At 47.8% G+C, this 22779-nt stretch overlaps 1 protein-coding gene and 1 long non-coding RNA gene across 4 annotated transcripts in view; both read right to left on the bottom strand.

Moving 5' to 3' along the window:
- The window catches only part of LOC310743135, a 252921-nt gene that overhangs the window by 131216 nt on the left and 98926 nt on the right, over positions 1 to 22779 (bottom strand). The window contains exon 1 of one of the 3 annotated variants that reach the window (XR_014538791.1): positions 3225 to 3255. The exons of the other annotated variants lie outside the window; for them this stretch is intronic. This is a non-coding gene — a long non-coding RNA (uncharacterized lncRNA). Of the gene's footprint in view, positions 1 to 3224; positions 3256 to 22779 lie in introns of those variants that run through there. 3 annotated transcript variants of the gene reach the window in all.
- PRKCQ (protein kinase C theta) overlaps positions 20367 to 22779 on the bottom strand; it is a 61111-nt gene continuing 58698 nt past the window's right edge. The window contains exons 19-20 of the mRNA XM_083572752.1: positions 21445 to 21760; positions 20367 to 21224 (exon numbers count right to left, since the gene is read on the bottom strand). The gene's annotated coding sequence lies outside the window, so the exon portion shown is untranslated. The remainder of the gene's footprint in view (positions 21225 to 21444; positions 21761 to 22779) is intronic.

Genomic DNA, 22779 nt, shown 5'->3' with positions numbered 1-22779 from the left:
TCGAGCACATCAGCAGAGAGATGGAAGCAGAGGAAATCGACGTCGACGAGCCCGTTGCGGTTGGGCCGGATCCAGTGGACCGGCTACACACCAGGGGGGAAGAATGGTATCCCGCACTCACACCCACTGGACTGGAGCACCCGGAACCCACACCCGAAGAGGGGGAGGGGGGAAGGGGGGGCTTCGAGGGGGGGATGGATGTCAGGGAATCAGGAGCAGGAGCACTGGGGAGAGAGGATTGGGAGAGCGAAGGGGAAGAATCCGAGGGCAGCGTAGGGGAGTATGACAGTGGCCCGAGAGATTCCATGAGCTTCTCCAGCGAATCAGAAGATTCCCAGAAGGGGGCGCCGATGGTCAGGGCAAGGGGGGTCCCAGGGGGGACGCACCAGAAACAAGGAGCCAGAGGGGAACCCCAAAGCAGCAGTGGAGGATCAGGACCAGTTTCCCCACCAGAGCGTAGTGGGGGGGAGGAGTCACATGTGTCAGGAGCAGTGTCTCCTCCAGAGAGGGAGTCAGGGCTGACCACGCCTCCAACGGAGGGGAGGTCAGTTGCAGCTAGCCCCCCCGATGGGGGAAGCAGTGACAGCAGCAGTGGAACGGTCAGGAGGAAAGTTGCTGGCTGGGCGCGCGCGCCAAGTTCAAATGTGCAGGCGCGCGGAACAGCAGGAGACCCGGATGGGGAACCAGCTCCTAAAGCCCGCCGGAGGGAGGGAGAAGGCTCAGGGGAATCAGCGGGAGAAGAGGCTAGAAAGGGCGGAACCCCGGCGGGCAGGCGGACCCAGAGGAGGAAGGAGCAGCGGAGAAGGTGGAGCAAGGCTAGACTCTTAAATTGGTGTCAAGGGGGAGGAGACTCAGACGGAGCATCAGTGGTCTGACACTTTAGACGTGGGGCTGCGCGCTGCGGCTCTGGAAGTGAAACTGAACTTCAATAAAGGCTTTTATACTTAACAACGAAGCAGCGTTGGTCCTTTGTGAGCTGGGACCTAGGGTAGCCCTGACACAGGGGTTATGTGTTATGGTTTGATTTCAGATTGTTTATGCATAAGGAGGGGAGGTTTATGAATGGATGATCCCTCTAGCTTATGTACAGGACCTCCAACATTTCTCCAGTGAAAATAGGGGCGTCCCATTCCATAATGATAATTTTACTATTTATACCCCCACACGTCCTACTGGGTTGCCCCAGCCAATGTGGGCAGCTTCCAACATATATAAAAACATAAAAAAATAAACATAAAATAACCCACTTCCCTATACAGGATTGCCTTCAGACAGCTTGGGGGTTGGATAACTCTGTTCCCTCCAACATTTCTCCAATGAAAATACAGACATCCTAAAGGAAAAGTGGGAAATTTTGAGATCAAATTAGAAACTGGGACTGCTTCTCTAAATCTTGGACGTCCCTAGAAAATAGGGACACTTGGAGGGTCTGGAAGTATGAGCTATGTGAAAATACATTCAATAAGAAACAACACACTCATGCTCCTTTATTATATACCGGTATATATATCTCAAAGGAATTAAGATTAACATCTTTGTTTGATCCACCATGTGCTCAACATATTGCTAATTAATGTGGTATTTCCCCACCCCTTCCCCCTTTTCCATTTTTTTGGTTAAATTTATATACTGCCCTTCATCCGAAGATCACAGGGCAGTTTACAGCACAACACCACAAAATGCATAACATAATAACAGCAAGAAAAATACCCCCCAACACATTTAAAAGGCCATAGATTGTTTCGTCAGCCAAAGACCTGGTTATAGATAAATGTTTTGTCTGGTGCCTTATGATATGTAAGGAAGGTGCCAGGCGAGCCTCATTATGGAGAGCATTCCACAAATGGGGAGCCACCACAGAAAAGGCCCTGTTCTTGTGTAGCCACCCTTTGGAGCTCTTCTGGAGGAGGCACATGAAGAAGGGCCTCAGAGGATGGTTTCAGGGCCTGGGTCAGCTTTTCTCTTCCAAATATGTAGCAATGTTTGTCAAACCACAGCAATAGTTATGCTGCATGATGCTTTTCTGTTGGTATCTTTTCTCTTCTCATTCTTATTTTCCTTCACAATTTTAACTCATGAGCTATTGCTGCAATTTGCTCCGATTGTATATTTTATCTTTATGAACGCTGTTTTTATTGTGTTATGTTACGTGAGCTGGTCTTTGACCGTAATAAATTATCTAACTCTAACTCTATTTTCCTCCTGTACATTTTCCCTTTCAATAAAAATTATATACCGTATTTGTCGCTCTATAAGATGCACCAGACCACAAGACGCACCTAGTTTTTGGAGGAGGAAAACAAGAAAAAAATATTCTGAATCTCAGAAGCCAGAACAGCAAGAGGGATCGCTGCGCAGTGAAAGCAGCAATCCCTCTTGCTGTTCTGGCTTCTGGGATAGCTGCGCAGCCTGCATTCGCTCCATAAGACGCACACACATTTCCCCTTACTTTTTAGGAGGGAAAAGGTGAGTCTTATAGAGCAAAAAATACGGTATATGTAAAATGAAAGAAGTAGCCGCACGTCAGGTCTTCCTGAGACGAGGACTTTGAAGGCATACTGTTGATCCTTCGCTCAGCCATTCCCCATTCTTATTTTCTTAGTAAGGAAAGCCGCTGGCATCGAACGGCTCTGCCCATTTCTCGCTCCAACTATGTTGGCTTTGCAATTTTTGAAAGTCCCACAGGCCATTCATTTCCATGGTGTTGGGTAGCATGCCACAACAGAGGAAGATAAAAGCTGCTCTGTGCCTTGTTTCAATAATGTAATCGGATGCTGGAATCCAGGATCAGACCTCGGTCATCCGAGGACGAAGGATGCTGAGACAAGCCCAGAACAGGCTGCAGGAAGGAATCTCTCTACCCGCAATCAGTTGGGCTGGGGTGGCAGCAAAGCAGATGCCTTATATAACTGAGATGACTTGCGATGCTTGCTTGCATAACCCTTTGCAAATAGAAATCTAGCATGCCATGGGGGCGGGTTCTGCCCCTGATGCGCTAGCTTTTTATATTCTGGAAGTTGTCCATTTGCAACTGCATAGGTTCCAACATTTCTCTGATGAAAATAGGGATGTCCTATTCAATAATAATAAGGGACAATAAATAAGGGACACGGGTGGCGCTGTGGGTTAAACCACAGTGCCTAGGACTTGCCAATCAGAAGGTCAGCGGTTCGAATCCCCACGACGGGGTGAGCTCCCGTTGCTCGGTCCCTGCTCCTGCCAACCTAGCAGTTCGAAAGCACATCAAAGTGCGAGTAGATAAATAGGTACCACTCCAGCGGGAAGGTAAACGGCTAAACCCGGAAGCTGTAAGCTGTACGCCCTTTACCTTTTATATAATAATAATAATAATAATAATAATAATAATAATAATAATGCCCTGACCATCTGTCTGGGTTGCCCCAGCCACTCTGGGCGGCTTCCAACATATATAAAGGTAAAGGGACCCCTGACCATTAGGTCCAGTTGTGGCCGACTCTGGGGTTGCGGCACTCATCTCGCTTTATTGGCCGAGGGAGCTGGCGTACACCTTCCGGGTCATGTGGCCAGCATGACTAAGCCACTTCTGGCGAACCAGAGCAGCGCACGTAAATGCCGTTTACCTTCCCACCGGAGTGGTACCTATTTATCTACTTGCACTTTGACGTGCTTTCGAACTGCTAGGTTGGCAGGAGCAGGGACCGAGCAACGGGAGCTCACCCCGTCGTGGGGATTCGAACCACCGACCTTCTGATCGGCAAGTCCTAGGCTCTGTGGTTTAACCCACAGCGCCACCCGCGTCCCTCCTCCAACATATATAAAAACATAATAAAACATGAAACATTAAAAAACCTTCCCTATACAGAGCTGCCTTCAGATGTCTCCTGAAGGTAGTATAGCTACTTGTCTCCTTGACTTGGGGGGGGGGGTGTCACATAACTCCATACCCTCCAAAATTTCTCTGATGAAAATAGGGATGTCCCAGAATCCTTCGCACAGCATCTAATTATGCTTCATTATCCCTGGCTTTCGGCCTCATCCGGGGTTTGTGTTTGTGAACATAGCCCACATTTTTGTTTTCTGCTTCCTGTCGTTCAGGCTAAACGTTTAATGACAGGCCATCCTCTGTAGGTCTAGAAGAGTTCTAATTTCATATGGAAGCAATAAGCATACAGAGAGGAGAGAGAAAAAACCGCTGGTATGCACATTTGAGGTGTGAGTCAAGCTTCAGGGAGTATTAACAGCTGATGCATTTGGCAAATGCCTTTTATGAAAACCTCTCTGTTGGCTTTTGCTGCCTACATGATCGGGATCACACTCCAGTTGCGGGGCTTGAAGATGTAGCTACAATGGCTCTGCTTTGCCTCCACGGTCAGAGGGGCAGTGCCTCTGAATACCTGGTCCTGAATGGGGTAACTGTGCCCCTGAAGGACCAGGTGCACAGCCTGGGAGTCATTCTGGACTCACAGCTGTCCATGGAGGTGCAGGTCAATTCTGTGTCCAGGGCAGCTGTTTACCAGCTCCATCTGGTACAGAGGCTGAGACCCTATTTGCCTGCGGACTGCCTCGCCAGAGTGGTGCATGCTCTGGTTATCTCCCCCTTGGACTACTGCAATGCGCTCTATGTGGGCTACCTTTGAAGGTGACCCGGAAACTACAACTAATCCAGAATGCGGCAGCTAGACTGGCGACTGGGAACGGCCGCCGAGACCACATAACACCGGTCCTGAGAGATCTGCATTGGTTCCCAGTACGTTTCCGAGCACAATTCAAAGTGTTGGTGCTGACCTTTAAAGCCCTAAATGGCCTCGGCCCAGTATGCCTGAAGGAGTGTCTCTACCCCCATCGTTCTGCCCGGACACTGAGGTCCAGCGCCGAGGGCCTTCTGGTGGTTCCCCCACTGCGAGAAGCCAAGTTACAGGAAACCAGGCAGAGGGCCTTCTCGGTGGTGGCACCCGACCTGTGGAACACCCTCACACCAGATGTCAAAGAGAAAAACTACCACCAGACTTTTAGAAGATATCTGAGGGCAGCCCTACTTAGGGAAGCTTTTAATGTTTACTAGGTTATTGTATTTTAATATTCTGTTGGAAGCTGCCGGAGTGGCTGGGGAAACCCAGCCAGATGGGTGGGGTATAAATAATAAATTATTATATTATTATTATACCAGTTGCTGGAAACCACAGGAGGGAAGATTTGCTCTTGTGTGCGAATCCTGCCTGAGGGTTCCCAGGTATCTGGCTGGCCACTGTGAGAAGAGGGTGCTGGACTAGAGAAGTCATTGGGCCTGATCCAGCAGGCTCTATCTTACGTCCTTACGGTGTGTGGCCATCACCCTAGGCGAGTGTATGGAAGTCCCATTGATCTAAATGGCATCCAGTTCAGCCTTGCAAAGAAGCATGCCGAATTTACTGGCCTGCAACTTAAATCCTGCAAGCTTTCTAACAGCTCCGACCCATAAGCAAGATGAGGCCGTTGTCTCCGGATGGGTTGAATGGCAAATTGGTACCCACCAGCTAGAGATGCCAGAAATTTCCAATGGGAATTGAAATGGGAAATTGCTTTACACCATTGGGGTCTCCTAGCTTGGTATTGTCTACAACCCAATGACCCATTGCCTTCCAAATGTTGTTGGACTGCAACTCTCATCAGCCATTTTGTTTCCTTCCTTACCCTCTTCCTGAACTGCTGGCTGCTGTTTCACACACTCACATCCACCTACCCTGTCCCCTCAGCCAGAAGTGTGTCACCCTATTTGAGCATGGGTGGGTATGTCATTCAGCAACTCGGAGAGATTTCCAGCCATCAAGAGACCACCTCCTTTCTGTTCGCTTCCATTGCTGATGGCCACCCTAGACTCTTAACCAACAATCTGACTGCCAAAGGATGGTCAGTCAGGAAGTGGTTTTCCTCCTACTGTGATTCCTGCACTTACTTGCTCCAACATACGGTACATGTTAACTTTTTGCAAAGGAGAAATTTCTCGTGAGAGACTAACAACAACATTAATAATAATAATAATAATTAGTACCACTGTAGTTTCTGGGTCACCTTCAAAGGTAGCCCCATGTAGACAACTGCTTGCTTATGGGAAATAATAATAATAATAATAATAATAATAATAATAATAATAATAATAATTTATTTATACCCTGCCCATCTGGCTGGGTTTCCCCAGCCACTCTGGACGGCTTCCAACAGAACACTAAAATACAATAACCTATTAAACATTAAAAGCTTCCCTAAACAAGGCTGCCTTCAGATGTATGTTAAAAGTCAGATAGTTGTTTTTCTCTTTGACATCTGGTGGGAGGGCGTTCCACAGGGCGGGTGCCACTACCGAGAAGGCCCTCTGCCTGGTTCCCTGTAACTTGGCTTCTCACAGCGAGGGAATCGCCAGAAGGCCCTCGGTGCTGGACATCAGTGTCCGGGCTGAATGATCTGGGTGGAGACGCTCCTTCAGGTATACTGGACCGAGGCTGTTTAGGGCTTTAAAGGTCAGCACCAACAGTTTGAATGCTTATTATGTAAATAGAGCTTTTTTCCTATCCCTGCCTTAACACAGAGAGCCCGTCTCCTTCCTCCACCCGACTTCTCCAACTTATTTCCATGCTCCCCAAAGCCATATGACTGAGGTTTGCAGAAGTCTGTTGCAGACCAGCCTGCGGGGAAGAGGAGAGGGTAGCTGTCGCAGCGACGGCTGGGGTTCTGCCCTCCAGTTTCATTTCTTTTAAAAAATGTGCTCTTGTTATGTAAGTCTGTGGGAAGGATGGAAAACTACTGACAGATGCAGTCTCTCTCTCTCTGTATGTGTGCTCATTCCCTGCCAGTGACTCACAACAGGAGAGGTTGTAACTTAAGGGGCTGCAGAGAGCACTGGGATGGCCTGTGCCTTGGGCAGGTGTGCTAGGAATCCCAACTGCTGTTGGCCTGGAAAAAGTCTTCAGCATTTCTTAAAGCAAGAAGTGTGGGTGAGAAAAGCAAAGTCTAGCCGTGGGACCGCTCTCTGCAGCTGTGCGCGCACCAGACGCTTAAGGAACATTTAAAGCCCATAGCTCCTGCCAGGGAATCATGGAAACTGTAGCTGATCCCCCTCACAGAACTATAATTCCCAGCACCCTGACAAACTACAGTTCCCAGGATTCTTTGGGGGGGGAGTCCTAGGTACATGGGCCTAGGACCCATGTACCTACAGGACTGCCTCTCCTGGTATGCCCCGCGGAGGACCTTAAGGTCCACAAATGACAACATTTTGGAGGTCCCAGGTCGCAAGGTGGTTAGATTGGTCGCAACTAGGGCCAGGCCCTTGTCAGTACTGGCCCCGACTTGGTGGAATGCTCTGTCACAAGAAGGCCCTGCGGAACTAAGTATTTGTCATTACAAAAGACTGGCCAGGCTCCCCAGGGTATCCAATCAAGTAAGCATTAACAGGTAACCTGCCAGACAGGAGGTAAACAAAGCACTCAGATTTCTGTTGTAGACCGCCCTTTCTGTAATGTAGGTATGATGTATCTGGGGGTGGTCTAGGACTCTAAGGCGGGCAATTTAAAATGTCTATATAAGAGCGGACACACCTTTGTTCTGGGTCCTCCTCCGTCCTCCTGCGCGTGAAGGGGACATCCTGTTGCAACAGTTCGATAAAGATCAGGCTTACTAGCTGCTTTGCTTCTCACTATTGTCTGGTTGGCCTCTGTTCTTTTCTCTGACCGATGGAGAACCTACAGAGGACTCTATAAGGGCTCTTGTGTCCCCCATGAAGGAATAAGGGCAGATTTACGTTTATTACACACGCCATCCAAGTTGCGGGGCATCGTCACACCTGTATCACAAGGTGCTTTCGTGCATGGTCTCTTCAGGCAAACACACGCACCAATATGGAATGGAGGTTTCTCATCCTGAAATAAAGCTTGCCCCTATCGTGCATTGCCTGGGACCCAAGATAGATAGCTCGTTCCCAACTGATTTCAGTCTGTGAAGCTCCCAGGTCACCTTCAAAACCTAGGGCATTACACATTTATCACAAGGCATAGGGAGGTGGCAGAATAGCCAAGCAGAAGGCAGGCCAGTTTCATTCAACCCAACTCTCTCTTGCTTCAGTGATGGTTGTTGAAATGTAAAGACCTCAAGCGCAGAGAGGGGGGAGAAAATGCACCACTCTGCCTGGGGGTAGGCGCAGTGAGGTCATCCCAGGACACGTTTCCATTCATAACTTTCCATAGAGCTATTTGGGGACATTGATTTAAATCCCGAGGCGTGTAATGCGTATGGCAAAGCCCAGTAGCGGCCCTGGCCGCCCTGTAATTTCAGCTTGCAGTTGAGCTGTTTTTCTTTTCTGCCCCCCTTTTATTTATTAAATTTGTAAACTGCCCTATACCCATAGATCTCAGGGTGGTTCACAGCATAATTGGGCCGATTCGCAACGTAAGAACATTTTTCTTTGGTGCAATTCTTAGGAAGGGACCTAGAAAGCTGCAATTTCCTAGGTGAAGTACTCTGTTTCTCTCTTTGTGTGGCAAACACATTGGTGTGGCAGGAGTGGACGGCAAGCGTGGCAGAAAGATTTGAGGACAATTTAAGGAATGTTTAAACATTTCAGTGTAGTATAGTATGGTATGGTATGAATTATTATTAATATTGCTTGCAAAATATGGATAGATAACAACAACAACAACAACAACAACAACAACAACAATTGGTGCGGCATGAGCAAATTTTTATTCTGAAAGTGTGGCCCAGAGGCAGAAGTTTGAGAACGACTGTCTTGCATTCTAGCTCCTGCATGGAAGCTTATTCTAAAATAAGGCAAGATATAGTAGCAGCAAAGGGACGTGGGTGGCGCTGTGGGTTAAACCACAGAGCCTAGGACTTGCGGTTTGAATCCCCGCAACGGGGTGAGCTCCCGTTGCTTGGTCCCTGCTCCTGCCAACCTAGCAGTTCAAAAGCACGTCAAAGTGCAAGTAGATAAATAGGTACGACTCCAGCGGGAAGGTAAACGGCGTTTTCGTGCGCTGTTCTGGTTCGCCAGAAGCGACTTAGTCATGCTGGCCACATGACCCGGAAGCTGTACGCCGGCTGCCTCGGCCAATAAAACGAGATAAGCGCCGCAACCCCAGAGTCGGCCACGACTGGGCCTAACGGTCAGGGGTCCTTTTACCCTTTACCTTTATAGTAGTAGTAGTAGTAGTAGTAGTAGTAGTAGTAGTAGTAATTTATTTATATGTCACCCATCTGACTGGGTTCCCCCAGCCACTCTGGGCAGCTTCCAACAAAGTAAAACACAGTAAGACATCAAACATTAAAAACTTCCCTATACAGGGCTGCTTTCAGATGTCATAGTAGTGGTTTGCTGGAGGAGTGGAGCTTAAATGAAATAAAAAAGGAAGAGGCACTAGATGGAAGGGCATTCCAGCACTGGAGAACTGCTAAGGAAGAAAGGGATGCATTCAACTGCGTCTTCCAAGCAGGAGCTGGTAGCTCAAGGATGCGTGCCTGGGAAGCAGAGCTTTTGTAATAATGTCTGTGGCCAGGCACCTTTTATCCCACAACAGTTGGAGCCAAATGCGTTCTTAAAATATAGCTCCAGCACCCTCTAGTGTCTGTGGGGAGAAGACGAGGAAATAGGAACGAGCAAGAGAGGTTTTCTTACGACTGTTCCATTCTTTGCCGCAACCAGAAATGACCGCAAGGGTCACAACCCAGATTCTCCAAATGTCCCTATTTTCCAGGGACAGTCCCGGATTTACAGAAGCTGTCCTGGTTTCTGATTTGGTCCTGGAATGTCCCGCTTTTCCTTAGGACATCCCTATTTTCATCGGAAAATATTTTCATTGGATAGTGATGTATGGAAGTGAGAGCTGGACCATAAAGAAGGCTGATCGCCGAAGAATGGATGCTTTTGAATTCTGGTGCTGGAGGAGACTCTTGAGAGTCCCATGGACTGCAAGAAAATCAAACCCCTCCATTCTGAAGGAAATCAGCCCTGAGTGCTCACGGGAAGGACAGATCCTGAAGCTGAGGCTCCAATACTTTGGCCACCTCATGAGAAGAGAAGACTCCCTGGAAAAGACCCTGATGTTGGGAAAGATGGAGGACACAAGGAGAAGGGGACGACAGAGGACGAGATGGTTGGACAGTGTTCTTGAAGCTATTAACATGAGTTTGACCAAACTGTGGGAGGCAGTGGAAGACAGGAGTGCCTGGCATGCTCTGGTCCAGGGGGTCACAAAGAGCCGGACACGACTAAACGACTAAACAACAACAACAACATTTTCATTGGATAAATGTTGGAGGCTATGGAGTTATGCGACCCCCAATTGTTGTTGCTTGTCTTCACTTACCCCATCCCAGTGCCCTGCTCACGGTTGTGGAGAATATTCTTATGTTATGAATTCTCCATGTCGCTATTAAGAAAAAGAGGTCGGAATAGGTGAATAGTTATGCGAACTGTCCCTGGAACACGGGACTTTTCGTCTTTCACTTCTCAGTCTTCTAAACCTCGCTCAAGGTTGCCATCTGAACTAGCCAGAGGTTTAACTGAGAATCAATCACAGTCAGTCCATCATTTGGAGAACCAAACTTTAGAATCATTTTGTCCCCAAAATGGCAATGAGATGTTTTGTGTTGGCGACTGTAACCTTGGTTTAAGGTAGGGTTGCTGTATGTCCGGAATTCAGCCCCCTTAAGCAGCGTCCGAGCAGAAATCACTGAAAAGTTGGGGAATGGGGGGGCGGGGAAGCTCAACAACTTTGCCCAAAATAGCACAAATTTTGTCTGGATTTTCTCTTTTTGAAACATGGCAACCCTAGTTGGCCACTTGTTTATATATCTAATGCTGGTGTGATAAATGAAAATCTGTCCTTATTCCCTTATGGGGGTCACAAGAGCCCTTACAGAGTCCTTTGCAGGTTCTTCATCCAGTGGCGTAGCGTGGGTTGTCAGCACCCGGGGCAAGGCAAGTAATTTGCGCCCCCTAACCCGTGGATTTTAGCAGGGGGCAGAGAGCTGCGAGTGCGAGCGTGCCCCCCCGATGTTGCGCCCGGTGCGGCCGGCCCCCCGTGCACCCCCCACGCTACTCCACTGTCTTCATCAGTCAGAGAAAATAACAGAGGCCAACCAGAGAATATTGAGAAGCAAAGAAGCTAGTAAGTCTGATCTTTATCGAACTGTTGCAACAGGGTGTCCCCTTCACATGCAGGAGAAGGAGGAAGACCTTGAACCAAGGTGTGTCCGCCCTTATATAGACATTTTAAATTGCCCGCCCTGGAGTCCAAGATCACCTCTAGAAACATCATACATACATCACAGAAGGGGGGGGGTCTACAGCAGAAATCTGAGTGCATTGTTCATCTCCTGTCATTGTTTATCTCCTGTCTGGTAGGTTACCTGTTGATGCTTACTTGGTTGGATACCCTGGGGAGCCTGGCTAGTCTTTTGTAGTGACAAATACTTAGTTCCTGAGCAAGGTCACAGGCTCACCCTATTCATACACAGGCATACCCTTAAGACAGGATTTGTGAAGGAAAAGACAATGGGGAGGCTTTTCCATTTTCCTTGACCTTGCAGAGAAAACATTTGGTCAGTTTGGGAGCCAAAATGGCTCCAGGACTGCCCTCCTGTGCTGCCTCAGACATGTGGCCCATACATTTATGTACGTATTTGCCTGGCACATCCATGAACATTTGTTATATATAAATAAGACCTTAATTTTTTTATTTCACTGGAATCGTATGGGATGGTGTCTCGCTGAGCACTTTTAAGCCACGTTGATTTTACACAGGACAGCGTTGCCACGAGGTAACCCCACTTCAGTGACCGTCGCGTGAGCAGCCCAAGGCCCAGGAGCTCTCTAGGCCAGCTTTAGCAGCTGCTGGTTTGCTTTGTAAAGAGGAGCTATTTATATACCTCGGCCGGCCTTTTGTGGGGCTTTGCTGAAGTAAGCGGCGGGCAAACACAATAGCCGCCACCCTGTTTAAAGCCCAGGAGATTAGCTGCTGTTTTATTCCCCTTTGATTGCATTTGGTGTTCCAGGAACCTTGTGATTTGAGCATCAGCAAAGGCCCTGAATCATATAAATGCAGCCTTTGCCAAGTTTCCCTGTCACCAAACGGGCTGCCTTTCGTTGTGTCGTTGTTAGCCAGGCTAGCGAGAACCTAAAAGCCATTTCCGGGAATTATATTAGTGCAAGTTTACCGCTCTGCCTTACTTGCAAATTGTTAAGTTGTGGGTGAACATATCAGACGACACAGCGATTCGTCAAACAGCTCTTGTTTATTCACAGACCAGGACAGAACTGAACTGAAGGGTTCAGTCAGCCTGCTTATATAGAGCTCCAGTACAACGTAACTGTATCAACTTTCTAAAACTATCCAATCACTGAACGTCACTTTCGATCCCTTATTTGCATAACTATCTACAGTATCCCCCTGCTGGCCCAGGGTGAGAACTTCCGTACATAACACAAATGATGTTGTTTTTTCTGATAGCAAATAACATGGAAAAGAGCGCTGTGCGATATTTCTGGAAGCGGCTTTACAGCCATGCGAAAGGTCAGACAGGAAACGGAAACCAGCAGCTAGTGAAAAGTCTGTAAAACAGAATAAACTGGTTCCCACTGTGACTGGCTGGGCGGAAGGCTGGGAGACCAGCAGCAGGGGGCGCCAGAGCCAATGACAGATAGAGAGCAGTGTCCACCGGGCAGCTGGTCCAACTTTAGTGTAGAGGAAAGCTAACATGATTTGGCCTTCTGAGTATAGAAAAAGGTGCACGATAAGGCAGCCTTATCAAGGCTGGAATTGGCAACAGATGCTGCTAGACTACAGCTCCCATCATCCTTGCATGTTGGCCCTGCTCGTCAGAACTGCCAGGAGTTGGAGTCCATCAACAGGATACCAGATGCAGGAGGAGAGTATGAAGTTGTAAGAAATCAGTCAAGTTGGGAGAAAGCTTGCAGCTGGGCGCAGCCAGGTTCTGGAGCAGGGAGAAGGCAGTTGGGCAAAGGAAAAGGCCTAGGGAATAAAAGGGGTGTGGCAAGTTAGAGAGAGAGAGAGAGACAGAGAGAGAGAGAGGAAAGGGCCTTAGGTCATTAGATATGCAGATGACACAACCTTGATGGCAGAAAGGGAGGAGGAATTAAAGAACCTTTTAATGAGGGTGAAAGAGGAGAGCACAAAATATGGTCTGAAGCTCAACATCAAAAAAACGAAGATCATGGCCACTGGTCCCATCACCTTCTGGTAAATAGAAGGGAAAGATATGGAGGCAGTGAGAGATTTTACTTTTTTGGGCTCCATGATCACTGCAGATGATGACAGCAGCCACGAAATTAAAAGACTCCTGCTTCTTGGGAGAAAAGCAATGACAAACCTAGACAGCATCTTAAAAAGCAGAGACATCACCTTGCCAATGAAAGTCCGTATAGTAAAAGCTATGGTTTTCCCAGTAGTGATGTATGGAAGTGAAAGCTGGACCATAAAGAAGGCTGATCGCCAAAGAATGGATGCTTTTGAATTCTGGTGCTGGAGGAGACTCTTGAGAGTCCCATGGACTGCAAGAAGATCAAACCTATCCATTCTGAAGGAAATCAGCCCTGAGTGCTCACTGGAAGGACAGATCCTGAAGCTGAGGCTCCAATACTTTGGCCACCTCATGAGAAGAGAAGGCTCCCTAGAAAACACCCTGATGTTGGGAAAGATGGAGGGCACAAGGAGAAGGGGACGGCAGAGGACGAGATGGCTGGACAGTGTTCTCGAAGCTACCAACATGAGTTTGACCAAACTGCGGGAGGCAGTGGAAGACAGGAGTGCCTGGCGTGCTCTGGTCCATGGGGTCACGAAGAGTCGGACACGACTAAACGACTAAACAACAACAGAGCATCTGCTTTGCATGCAGAAGGTCCCCGGTTCGATCCCCGACTTCCCTGATGGCGAGAGGTGAGAGACCACCAGCAGGCAATGGCTTTTCCAGCCTGGCTTGCCCCACCCTCCTGCAGCCCCAGAAGTCTTCATAAGGGAGCTGTTTCCAGAGGAATGAGGGATAAGAGACACTGTTTGCCATCAGGGGTTGGCTGGTTTCATCTGTACTGCCTCACCTGTGACTCTGTACGCATTCAGGCTGCATTCATTTACTAGCGACAAAGCCCCATTGAACGATGTGGGGTGTACTTCAGAAAAGACTCATGTGCTCTTTTAAGCTTTAATGCAATTGTCACTGTCTGTATTTATTTATTTTTTTGCATATAATTTCCTTTGAGCTTCTCTGCTTGCATTTCCCACTCTGCACCCCTATACAGTGGTACCTCGGGTTACAGACGCTTAAGGTTACGCAATTTCGGGTTGCGCACCGTGCCAAACCCGGAAGTACCGGAACAGATTACTTCTGGGTTTTGGTGCTCGGGTATGCAAAGAAACACTAAATTGCACTTTGCGCATGCGCAAAAGTGCCAAATTGCGACCCGCGTGTGCACAGACGCGGCGCTGCGGGTCACAAACGTGCCTCCCGCACGGATCACGTTCGCAGCCTGAGGTTCCACTGTACGTACATATGCCTGCTGATGTAGGATAACACTTTGTGCATCTCACGATGTGGGACTCTAGCCTAGCCTATTTGCTAAATCTCAGATTCTGCTGATTAGCCTTGCATGTGGGTGAGGAATGATTTGATGGAGAGACAACACTGCCACCCACTGACCCCACCTAAGAAATGCATCTTCAACGTCAAAGGCTTTGAGCAAGATGGGGAAACCTGCAATGCCCTGGGTCGGCTGATGCAGGTGAAGTCCACCGATGTAGTATGGAACAGTGGCTTGAGCATCTGGGGAAAATAATAATAATAATAATAATAATAATAATAATAATAATAATAATTTATTATTTATACCCCGTCCATCTGGCTGGGTTTCCCCAGCCACTCTGGGCGGCTTTCAACAAAGTATTAAAATACAGTAGTTTGTTAAACATTAAAACATTAAAATGTGGTACCCTTGGTGCTGAAATGAAAAGGGAGACAGAAACTTGCCTGTCTAGCCTGGAATTGTGTGTCCTGAATGGCAGCGACTGCTGGAAGATTCAAGACAGCTAAATGAAAGCACAGTGGCACCTCGGGTTACAGACACTTCAGGTTACAGACTCCGCTAACCCAGAAATAGTACCTCGGGTTAAGAACTTTGCTTCAGGATGAGAACAGAAATCGTGTGGCTGTGGCGTGGCAGCAGCGGGAGGCCCCATTAGCTAAAGTGGTACCTCAGGTTAAGAACAGTTTCAGGTTAAGAACAGACCTCCAGAACGAATTAAGTTCTTAACCTGAGGTACCACTGTACTGTATTGACCCAAATATAAGCTGCACCCAAATATAAGCCGCACCTTTAAAATTCAAGGGGAAGAAAGAAAAAAAGACAATACCCGTAAATAAGTCGCTCCCTTAAAAATCTGCAGGCACTCACACCCATTCCGTTTTACCGTACGTCTGTTTCAGCAGCGATATCATAAATGCCAATTTTTTGTAAGGTCGCAAATTTAAGCCGCACTTTAACTTTTCATGGTGTAATTTGGGGGAAAAAGTGAGGCTGATATTCAGGACAATACGGTACTTCTTCACACAGCACAGAGTTAAACTATGGAACTCCACCCCCCCAGAAGACAGTGATGGCCACCAATCTAGATGGCTTTAAAAGAGGTTTAGACAAATTGACGGAGGAGAGGGCTGCCAATGGCTGCTAGCCATGATATAACTGTGTTTGGCTTCTGTTATGTACTGAGTTGAATAGGATCCAAACTGCAGCAGTCTGATTGGTCCTAGAACAATAGGATCCAAAAGGCAGCAGTCTGATTGGTCCTAGAACAATAGGATTCAGAATGCAGCAGTCTGATTGGTCCTAGAACAATGCAGCAGTATGATTGGTTGGCAGGAACCACCCAATCATGCTCCAGATAGAAGTGAATCCACAACCTGATTGGCTTACAGTAGAATTCCGGAATTAGCCAATCATGTGCAGCCCATTGTGTAAATAATGTATATAAAGCAGATACCTTGAGGGGACATTCATTCAATCCTCCTCACCACTATGAGCTGGATAAAGAGCATGAAATCACTTTGCGACTCTGAGTATATTTCAGCTTCCACAGGAGGGGAAATGCTCTCGCCCTCAGATCTCACACTTGTGGGTTTTCCACAGGCATCTGGTTGGCCACTGGGAGAAGAGGTTGCTGGACTAGATGGGCAACTGGCCTGATTCAGAAGGCTCTTCTCATGTTCTTATGCCTCTGTGGCCAGTGTGGTGTAGTGGTTAAGAGCGGTAGACTCATAATCTGGTGAACCGGGTTCGCTTCCCCGCTCCTCCACATGCAGCTGCTGGGTGACCTTGGGCCAGTCACACTTCTCTGAAGTCTCTCAGCCCCACTCACCTCACAGAGTGTTTGTTGTGGGGGAGGAAGGGAAAGGAGATTGTGAGCCGCTTTGAGACTCCTTCGGGTAGTGATAAAGTGGGATATCAAATCCAAACTCTTCTTCTCTGCGGATGTTTTGTTGGGTTTGCTTTAGAGGTTATTGTTAGCAGCATATTGTTCTGGGTTGTCGTCCCCCCCCCATGCATCAAAAGTTTCTTGGAGACCCTATATGCATCGAGCGTCTGAAAAATGACAATGATTGCAAAAGTGGTGCTGGCATCGTGCCAAGGGCGGCTTCCCTGAAACACTTCTTTTGTTCTGGGGTGCTTCCTGCACTGCAAAGACTTTGTTCTCTGAATCCTTGTGAAATTCTTGGTCTTTGTAAGCGCTGCAGTTCAGCCGAACCAGAGCCGTTTCACATTCTTCCTTGCTTCTTTTGAAATGACTCTCAAATAACCCAACCTCCCCTCGTGTCTTTCTTCCTGCTGACTCACTGCTTAGTAAAAGCAAGAGCACCACAGGACAATAGATCTTTTCGAAACGCAGTTGAACGCCCTGCAATCGCATCAGTAGCCCCTACACATGATGCTCTCATGTGCCAACTCCTCCGCCCACATCTTTCTTTATTGGTTTTGTTATTGCTTACCTTTTTTATTCTAAGCCTATCAGCACGTCACTTTTAGAACAATATTTTGACATATAATCTTTGAAATACTTCCGCTCCATTCTTAACTTTTGATTTGATTGATATCTTATAATTGAAGTTAATTTTGCCAATTCTATATCCTCACTTAATTTACAAATCCACTCTTCCTTTGTTGGTGTGTCCTGGGATTTCCATTTAGTGGCAGTCAGGGAGGATGTCTAGCATTGTGTTCACACGTTACGTTTGAGTGTGCAACCCATGTACACGGCAGTGGTGTTCACATGTTGCATTCAACAGGTGTGCTCTGTGTGCCTGTGCCCATAAATAGCTGGTGTGCAAGGTTATGCACATGTAATCTCCAAGGTGCACAGAGTCCCATGTACGCAGCAGGCAAGATGTGCAAATCAAGCAGTGTGCAATCTTTCGCAAACACTTGCAAATGCGTAGGAACAGTTTGTACTTGCGTTCAGTACAATGTGTGTCAGGGAATGGTCTGAAGACAAGTTCTGGGGAATGCATTCTACGGCAGACCACCTTCTCTCCAATGGAAAGCTGGAGGGGGCAGAATCGCCCCCCCTTGTCCACAGCGTGTTCAGAAGCAAAGTGAGAGGCAGAAGAAGAAGAAGAGTTTGGATTTGATATCCCGCCTTTCACTCCCTTTAAGGAGTCTCAAAGCGGCTAACATTCTCCTTTCCCTTCCTCCCCCACAACAAACACTCTGTGAGGTGAGTGGGGCTGAGAGACTTCAGAGAAGTGTGACTGGCCCAAGGTCACCCAGCAGCTGCATGTGGAGGAGCGGGGAAGCGAACCCGGTTCACCAGATTACGAGACTACCGCTCTTAACCACTACACCACACTGGCTAAGCTGAACAGTTTAGGGAGTCGTTAACCAGTTACGAGATAATGACGACAGAACCAGAAGAGAGGGGGCAGCTAGATGAGGCGGCACTTGAGAACGTGGAGGAACCCCCCACCTCGGACTCGGAGGTCTGAATGTATCAGAGAGCAAAGGAGTCAGAGGGAGGGAGGAACTTCCCATTGGCGCCCAAAATGCTGCGGAAGGAGGATTAGACTAGGCAACTGCCCACCTTGCGGAGAGCTGTGTATTTGTGCTTGCAACATGACGCTGTAATAAAAGGACCATAAATCTATCAGCTGCTCGTTAATTCTGGTTAATTCATTAATGCTGGTTTTGACCTTAAAAGCCCTATGCGGCCTAGGACCCACGTACCTATGGGACCGCCTCTCCTGGTATGCCCCGTGGAGGACCTTAAGGTCCACAAATGACAACATTTTGGCGGTCCCAAGTTGCAAGGTGGTTAGATTGGTCTCAACTAGGGCCAGGGCCTTTTCAGTACTGGCCCCGACTTGGTGGAATGCTCTGTCACAAGAGACCAGGGCCCTGCGGGACTTGACATCTTTCCGCAGGGCCTGCAAGACAGAGCTGTTCTGCCTGGCCTTTGGTTTGGACTCAGTCTGACTCTTATGTTTCCCTCCCCTTATGGTTTTGATGTATGGGCTACTGTTAAAATGAGGTAGCATTTTAAATGGCATTTTGACCTGTATTTTAAATTGGTTCCCTTCCCCTATTATGTTTTTACTGTAATTTACTGGTGTTAGCTGCCCTGAGCCCGGCTCTGGCCGGGGAGGGCTGGGTATAAATAAAATATTTATTATCATCATCATCATCATCATCATCATCATCTGTGAAGTTACAGAAGGGAAGGGAGGACTCTCCATGCCTGACAATGTGTGAACAAGTCTACTGAGTCAGACCAGTGGTCCAAGCAGCTCAGCCTTGTCTGCACCAGGATTTATAACACCCAGTAAAGGTAAAGGGACCCCTGACCATTAGGTCCAGTCGTGACCAACTCTGGGGTTGCGGTGTTCATCTCGCTTTATTGGCCGAGGGAGCCAGCGTACAGCTTCTGGGTCATGTGGCCAGCATGACTAAGCCACTTCTGGCGAACCAGAGCAGCGCACGGAAATACCGTTTACCTTCCCGCCGGAGTGGTACCTATTTATCTACTTGCACTTTGACGTGCTTTTGAACCGCTAGGTTGGCAGGGGAGCTCACCCCGTCGCGGGGATTCGAACCGCCGACCTTCCGATCGGCAAGTCCTAGGCTCTGTGGTTTAACCCACAGTGCCACCCAGTAGAGAGGGTTTAATCCATCCCCCTAAAGCATTTTTGTTTTGTTCCCCCGCTTAAGATTCCACCAATTCTGACAGGGGAGGCAAAAAGCAGAAAAAGAAAGCAGACACAGCAGCGATGAGATGGGCAGTGCAGAGAGCCCTGGTGGGGATTCACTTGTCTCCTTTCCTGGTAATCAGATTGATCATTTGATGAACAGAAATGGGCTGATACAACCCCAGCTCCTCAGCTGGTCTGGATGGATTCGCTGAAGGAGGTTCTGGGTGGCAGCATGGCTACCTGCCTCTGACCGTGAAGGGCGGCCACACCTACTTTTGTCCACGCTCTCTGCTGATATGTGGCCCTTGGGAGGCTAATATGTGGCCCTCGGGTGAAAAACAGCTAGCCACCCCTAGTCTACATTCACCAGCGACATTTGTTTTGAAATTTGAGTGCTGTAGGTGTTTCTCCCTTTGGTCAATTCTCTCTCCCCACCTCAGGATCAGCCCCCTCCCCTTAAGAGAAATAGAAAGTTCACATGCTAAACCTTTCAAAGTGATCTAGGTAAAAGATGGATCCAGTAGAGTTAACCTGAACCTTGAAAAGACCATAGAGCTGAAAGAGGAAGCGGGGAAGAGCGGCGTCCTTCCAATTTCCTCCTCCAGATGTATTTTTCAAGAGAGAAAGAGGTAACCTTCCTCATCACCTCTCGAGCAAGACGACAAGTGAGAAATTGTTCTGCCCGGACACTGAGGTCCAGCGCCGAGGGCCTTCTGGTGGTTCCCTCGCTGCGAGAAGCCAAGTTACAGGGAACCAGGCAGAGGGCCTTCTTGGTAGTGGCACCCGCCCTGTGGAACGCCCTCCCAACAGATGTCAAAGAGAACAACAACTACCAAACTTTTAGAAGACATCTGAAGGCAGCCCTGTTTAGGGAAGCTTTTAATGTTTAATAGGTTATTGTATTTTAGTGTTTTGTTGGAAGCCGCTCAGAGTGGCTGGGGAAACCCAGCCAGATGGGCTGGGTATAAACAAATTATTATTATTATTATTATTATTATTATTATTATTATTATTATTATAGACCGACATAAAACTTCATATCATGCTTTTCGCTTTCAGAAATGAACATCTTTTAAGGCCAGCTCTGATGCAACGTACTACTGAACAGCTCACTGCAGCCAATATGAGCATTATCTGTTTTGGTCTCCCTACGAAAACACTTGCTCCCATTACCGTGGACAACATTTTATTTACCTGTACAAACATCACAAACAGTTTTCCAAAAATCCGTATTATTGACAAATTTAATTAAACACTGCAACCCGGCCATAAGGAATATGCACACACAGAGAGCTCTTCCATTGACCAGAGGGGGAAAACAACAACAGATTATGGAGACCTATTGAATGAGCACCACTAGAAGTCCTATGTACATATGAGCAAAACGCCCATCATTATGATAGGCAGGGCAAACAGTAGAGCTGTGTGTTGCAAAGATCAGAGTGGGAAGGCTGGGCCACATAGATTTGTGTGGAATTTGCGGGGTCCTTCTCAGTAGAGGCTGTGCCACCCGATGTTGGGCAGAGTAATAAGTTAGGCTATGGCTAAGGCAAGATATACAGCAGGCATGGAACTTCTGGTCTTAATTATGCCACCTCATGAGACACACTTATGCGAAGGATGGCGAACATCACCTTTTGATGTAAGTGGTCCATATCTCAGTGGCTGGACATCTGCTTTGCATGCAGAAGGTTCCAAGGATCAACCCCCTGAAGATTGAATCAGGATTCAAGATGATCTTACCAGATTGGGGAACTGGGCAATATGTATTCCAATAGGGACAAATTTAAGGTTCTACACTTACGCAGGAAGAACCAGCTGCACCTGGATTGCCAGTAGTACATGTGAAAAGGATCTAGGGATTTTAGTCGATCACAAGCTTAGCATGAGTCAACAGGGTGATGCAGCAGCAAAAAAGCTAACGCTATTCTAGGTTGCATCAACAGAAGTCTAGTGTCCAGATCAAGGGAAGTCATAGCACTACTGTATTCTGCCTTGGTCAGACCACACTTGGAATACAGTGGTACCTCGGGTTACATATGCTTCAGGTTACAGACTCCACTAACCCAGAAATATTACCTCGGGTTAAGAACGTTGCTTCAGGATGAGAACAGAAATCGTGCTCCGGCGGCACGGCAGCAGCAGGAGGCCCCATTAGCTAAAGTGGTGCTTCAGGTTAAGAACAGTTTCAGATTAAGAACGGACCTCCGGAACGAATTAAGTACTTAACCCGAGGTACCACTGTACTGTGTCAAATTCTGGGTACCAGAATTTAAGAAGGATATGGACAAACTGGAACATGTGCGGAGGAGGGCAACCAAGATGATCAAGGGTCTGGAAACCAAGATGAGGAACGGTTGAAGGAGCTGGGTATGTTTAGGCTGGAAAAGAGGAGACTGGGAGGAGATATGAGTCATCTTCAAATATCTCAAGGGCTGTCACATGGAGGATGGAGCCAGCTTGTTTTCTCTTGCTCTGGAGGGCAGGACCCGAACCAACGGATTCAAGTTACAAGAAAGGAGATTCCGACTAAACATCAGGAAGAACTTTCTGACAGTAAGAGCTGTTCAAGAATGGAATAGACTCCTTCAGGAGGCGGTGGGCTCTCCTTCCTTGGTGGTGTTTAAGCAGAGGTTGGATGGCCATCTGCCATGAATGCTTTAGCCGAGATTCCTGCATTGCAGGGGGTTGGACTAGATGACCCTCGGGGTCCCTTCCAACTTGACAATTCTATGATTCTATGATATCCTGGTAGCTCTGGGAGAGACCCTGGTCTGAAATCCTGGAGAGCCATTGTCAGAGCTGGATGGATCTATGACCGGAGTAAACATAAGGCAGCTTATAACTGGTTGGTATCTGGTTGGCCACTGTGAGAACAGGATCCTGGACCGTATGGCCCACTGTCCTGGTCCAGCAGGTTCTGCTTATGTTTTTATCTTCCCAGGTCCCTGACAAGAAAGATACCTCCACCCTTTTAACTGGAGATGCCAGGTGTGGCGTTTCCCCACCTAGGTGTGTGACATCATACTGGGTTCATAGGGAAAGGGTTAACTAATTGTAAAATGACTAACCAATGGGAACCCAGGGGGCAGAGTTAACTGTGTACAGTGGTACCTCGGGTTAAGTACTTAATTCCTTCTGGAGGTCTGTTCTTAACCTGAAACGGTTCTTAACCTGAAGCACCACTTTAGCTAATGGGGCCTCCCGCTGCTGCCGTGCCACCGGAGCACGATTTCTGTTCTCATCCTGAAGCAAAGTTCTTAATCTGGGATACTATTTCTGGGTCAGCGGAGTCTGTAACCTGAAGCATATGTAACCTGAAGCATATGTAACACGAGGTACCACTGTATAAGGTTTAAGCACAGAGGTTTTTTTTGGGAGAGTTAGAGTTAGGGTTAGGGTGGAGAAGACAGTCTGGAGTGGGAAGAGACAGATAAGATAAGTCTGTGGGTTGGGCTAGTCTGGTGTGTGTGTGTGTGTGAGAGAATTTGTTAAGAGGAGTCAGTCAAACAGTTGAGATGATCAGTCAGAAGGTATTAGGAAGGTATAGGCCGGTAAAGAAACTAAAGTTAAGATACCAAC

This window comes from Podarcis filfolensis (assembly GCF_964270895.1).
Source record: "Podarcis filfolensis genome assembly, chromosome: 10".
Classification (NCBI taxonomy): domain Eukaryota; kingdom Metazoa; phylum Chordata; class Lepidosauria; order Squamata; family Lacertidae; genus Podarcis; species Podarcis filfolensis.
The sequence above is the reverse complement of the archived record's forward strand: the minus strand, read 5'-3'. Positions and strand labels throughout refer to the sequence as shown.